The following is a 5,549-nucleotide window of genomic DNA, read 5'->3' as shown; positions in this document are numbered from 1 at the left end:
CTCTATTGCTTTACGAAGTATCTATTTTTATGTATATGGGCAAAAGGCACTTACATTTCTTGAAGTTTGTCAAAAAATAGAGACCTCTATTGATATTTCAAAAGTATCACTATCATTCTTTGCATTTTTGTTTAAAAAAAACACAAACTTTCTCTCAAAAAATTTGTCTTGTTGTAAAATACAAGCAGAGGTTTGTATCTTTTTGACAAATTTCGGAAAAAATTTCTGAAATTCTTAAAATCTTGAGAGAGATCTTTAGAATTTTTGAATTCTCGCAGGAGGTTATTGTTTGTTTCTTAAACCTCGAGAGAGGTCTCAAATGAATATTTATATCTTTAAAGCGATTAACCACTTTTTAGTTCCGAGTTTCAATTTTTCGCTGATAATTATACTTCAATTGTATAAAATATATTGTATAATATTTTTATGATTTAAATATTTTTCCAAAAATTTAGAACTTGCATGGGTTGCTTTATGTTATTTTCAAGAATTAGAACTTGAATTATGTATTTCATTTTTGTTCAATTATTTAGAACTTAGATGGGTTAATTTTATTTTGTTTTCGATAATTAGAACTTGAACTATGCGTTTCACTTTTATTCAATTTATAGGTCAAATTTTAAGTTTATGTTGACACTAATACAAATTCATAAATTTATATGATTTCTTGATGATGATTGAATTTCAAATTTGAATTTAAAGCTTACAAGTCGATCATAGTAGGAGAAAAAAATATTAGTTGATAGGGACTATAGAATTTTACATTGTATTTGAAGCTTAAAATATTCAATGCATGAATTTTTATGTAAATTTGAAATATATATATATTGCAATGACTTTAAAATATAGTTTGAGGAAAAAGGTTCGATTAATCAAATTATACTGGTCTTAATATTTAGTTTCATCTATTGAAGTTTGAAGATTTGTATAATAATCTTTATGCTATTTCGGAAATGAATAATTCATATCTTAATTTGGATTTGAGTAAATTTGAAAGAAATTTAATATAATCTTACATTTCATGTGAGAAATGGTGTGATCTCCAGAGAATGATGAATTGAGTTTTAAAAATATTTAACTAATTTAAACTTTGCGTCGATTCACTACAAATCATATTTCATTCAAAATATAAATGTGTATGTAAAATGATTAAGCTATAAATACAGACATACACGTGTGGAGCATATCTCATTTAACTTAAATGTGTGTATGCAAAATAATTATTATCATAAGTGAACAAGCATACACATACGGAATTTAAAGTGCGGTAATTAAATGAGATAGAGAAAAAGACACACAAATTTATTATCAAGGTTTCGCCAATACTGCCTACGTCCCCGCCTTAAGCCAGCAGCTCAAGGATTCCACTATATGTTCACTTTAACTAGGCAGAGCGACGCTATTTATAATCTCCTTACGGGACGGAGACTCTCCAACTCAAATTACGGGGCCGGGCCATAACCAGCTCTCCTTGCGGGGCGGAGTCTCCCCAACTCAATTATAGGGCTAAGCCACAATCGGTTCTCCTTATGAGGCAGAGACACCTCAGTTCACTTTCTAGGCGGAACCAAACTGTACACCCTTTGACAGGGAGGTGCACCTCCTAGCTCAATTACCCAAATTGAGCCAAAATGGTCTCTTTACGGGGCAGAGACTCCCCAACTCAATCTTGGGCTGAGTCGAACCATTACAAATATAATATTTTGTTCAAATGAATGATTCTCAAAATAAGCAGAGATGTACACAATGAAAGCTCTGCAATGCACTCTCTAATGATATGAAATAAGTTCAGTATAGTAAGGGTGTTTTTCTCAAAAATAATTTTTGCAATATTTGAATCTAATATATATGATAAAAAACTTAAAAGATTTAAACCCTAAAAGATATTTCTCCAAAATTATTTTTCAAATAATAATAGAAGAACCTAGGGTTTTCACTCTTAAGAATATTTTTGCAAAAACGAATATATATGATCTTTGATGTTGAGTAAAATATGCAATAAGAACTTTAAAGATCTATATGTAATAAATATTTTCTCCAACAAATATTTGCAATAAAAAAATTTGGAGCAGTTAGGATTTATGCTCTAAAATGTTTTTGCAATAAATACAATATGAGCTTTGGAGGTAGTTGGATACAATTTTTTACCATTGGTTGAATTTGCTCATAATAACAGTTATAAGGCTAGCATTGGGATGAGACCATATGAAGCATTGTATGGTCAAGGTGCCGATCTCCATTATATTGGGATGAAATGGGTGAAAGAAAGATATTGGGGCCAGAGATAGTTCAGCAAACTTCAGAAAGATCAAACTGATCCGTGACAGGATCAAAACAACTCAGAGTCAACGGGAAAGTTATGCCGACACCCGCCGACGAGAGCTGTAGTTTAGTGTAGGGGATCATGTGTTCTTAAGGGTTGCATCGATGAAATTAATTATGAGATTGGGGGAAATGGAAGACTAAGCCCTAGGTATATTGGACCATTTGAGATCTTGGAAAAAGTGAGTTCAGTCGTCTACAGGTTAGCATTACCTCCGCTACTGGCTAAGATTCATGACATATTTCATGTATCAATGTTGAGAAAATACGTCTTAGATCCATCACATGTAATCAATTATGAGGCACTGGAACTTAGAGATACCCTGTCACATGAAGAAGTGTCAGTGCAAATTCTTGATCGAAAAGAACACGAACTACGTACTAAAAAATCCCACTAGTAAAAGTGTTCTAGCGCAATAATGCAGTTGAAGAAGTTTAATGGGAATTATAGGCAAAGATGCGCCAGAGATAACCACACTTGTTCAGCGGGACCCAAAGTTAGACTAGTGAGAGTAAAAGTAAATGACAGTGTACGTCTGTTGACTTGTACAGTATAGGGTAGTTAGTATTTTTGGTTTTAGGTTATAAATGGTTTTGGGAAAATTTTATTTTATGCGATTAATTATAATCTCTCAGGACCCTATTATAACAACGATATTTCTCCGCCACAAATGAGGATTATTAATAAATTTGGGACGGGGCCGCTATGTGGGTGGCCGCCGGCCCTTTATAGAGTCGGATAAACATTCCAGTGATTCTTAGAGGAAGTTGAGATAAATGTAAGTTAGCGAATTTTGAGGAAGAAATTTTTTTTAATGAGGAGAGAATGTGGTGATTTAAAAATAATAATTAAAAAATAATTGATGAATTAATTAACTAATTAATTAATTAATATTAATTAAATAATATAATACAATATATTAAAATAATATTATAATGTTATAATATATATATATATATATATATATATAAAATTAGATCCAATCTACCTAATTGTTCAGGAAGATTGGAATTTCATTTCCAATTCATCAAAGGCGCCCCCGCCTGCGCCAAGTCTCTCTCTCTCCTCATGCTCTCCTACTCTCTCTCGTCATTTTTCCTCTATCTGTAAGTAGATTTAAAAAGCGAACACCAGCACAGGGTCCCAACTTCGATTCTTAACAAATTAATCAGAGCAGATTTTTGATTTGTGGATCCTAAGCACCACTCTAAGACTAAGGCGAGGAGTACAAATTGTGTCCGTTGTTTAAAAAAATTTTAACCGATTAAATTGTAGTATTTAATTATTAAATTGTAGCATTTGATAATATCATATTTTTGGGATTTTTTTGGGATTAAGTTAAATTGTAGGGATTTGATGAAATTAAATTTCTAGAAATATTTTGGAATTAGATTAAACTGCAGGGATTTAATCATATTGGTGTTTTTAAATATGTTAAAAATTAAATTTAAATATGGAAAGTGGATCATACCCGCGTTTTTTGTTAGAATCTAACCGGTTAATTGGAGTACGTGGGTCTAGGAAATGTTAAAATAATTATAATTTCGGGGTAAAGCTAATTAAACCTAGGCACGTGAATACAGGGATTTGTGCAAACACTGCGGGCGTCGGTTTAGGATCCTTGCAGACATGTTCTCAATAAACAAGTAAGGGGAATAAATTACTTCAAGACTTTTTAAAAATTAATTGATTAATTTAAAGTAAGATAAGAATATATATTATATGTAATTTTCTGGCTTATCAAGCATATGAAAATAATGTCTTTGAATTATTATATGTTTTTTTGGGCAAGTATTATGTTATAACATATTACTGAAAATCCGTATGGCATGAGGAATGGCTTTGATCATCGAAAAATAAATATGTGAAAATATTATATGATGAAATGTGATTTATATTGGGATATGTTTTATACAGATATGATTTATACAAAAATGATGATATGATATATATATAGACATGTTTTACATGGATATGATGATATGAGTATATACAGATATGTTTTATATAGATATGATGAAACGAGATTTATACATACATGTTTTTATCAGATATGATGATATGTGATATATACAGACGTGACGGTTTTATGCTAACAGATATGATGAACAACCATGAGTTACAGACGAGATGTGTTACATACACGTGGATACTCATGAGCTTGAACACGTTTATGAGAAATGAAAGTTTTTGGAAATATATTATTATGTATATTGAGTGATGGAAATGAGAACCCCCTCGGTTAATCATATGAGAGCACAATATCGTTGCTAGTGATTGAATTAGTGTAACCACACAGTTCGGGGAGTGTGTTGGTATTACAAGTCGATTAAGCCTTCAAAGGGATGTTGACTGCCCCTGGGTCCGGATCAGGCTGCGATGGGCCAATCATACTACAGACGAGGTATTTTGACTTAACCTAGTAGGCCAACCAGGGTTAAGTCTCACCTTCAGGTTGCACAACCCGATTATGTGGGGTTATTACATGACGGTGATATGAATGGGTTCCTCATTACAGATGCGTTACACTCATATGATTGTACTTGACAAATTTGTTATTTTGTACATTAAGATATTTACCGAGCATGATCACATTTTCGAGATATGTATATGTATGTATGTATGTATATAGATCTGAGTATAATTACTATGAATTCTCAGTTACATTAATATTTGTATGAACATGATACGATATTTTAAAACGCATTTGCCATACACAGAAAAAAAATTTATTCCCCCTTACTAAGAGTGTCTCACTCCAAAGATCTTAAACATTTCAGGAAATTTAGACAGTCAAGCAGAGCGAACTCTGAGATAGAGGAGACGTAGTTCCTATAGTTCAGGGTATGTGTATTTATTTTTGGGAATGGAGATATATTGTATAATCCTTGGGAAATCTAATGAATTTTGGGGGTTTGTATACATTTTTGGAGACTTTAGTACTCTGGTATTGTATGTAAAGTTAGGTGTATCATGTTTTCCGCTGCAATGTTAAAATGTGAATATGGACAGGTGGATCCTCGATACTCCACCCTAGGTTCGGGTTGATTTGGTTAATGTTATTACGGCAACGGAGGTATAGAATTAAAATATATTAATATATTTAAAAAAAATCAGGGCGTCACACCCCGTGTTTTCGAAAACTATCACAAAATCCTCTGAAATTTAATTTTATTGACAAAATGAACCTTGCATTAGTTTACCATTAGTCAACTGTTAAATTTGG

Source organism: Malania oleifera, chromosome 1, assembly GCF_029873635.1.
Source record: "Malania oleifera isolate guangnan ecotype guangnan chromosome 1, ASM2987363v1, whole genome shotgun sequence".
In the NCBI taxonomy this organism is placed as follows: domain Eukaryota; kingdom Viridiplantae; phylum Streptophyta; class Magnoliopsida; order Santalales; family Ximeniaceae; genus Malania; species Malania oleifera.
Note: the sequence above shows the minus strand (reverse complement) of the source record.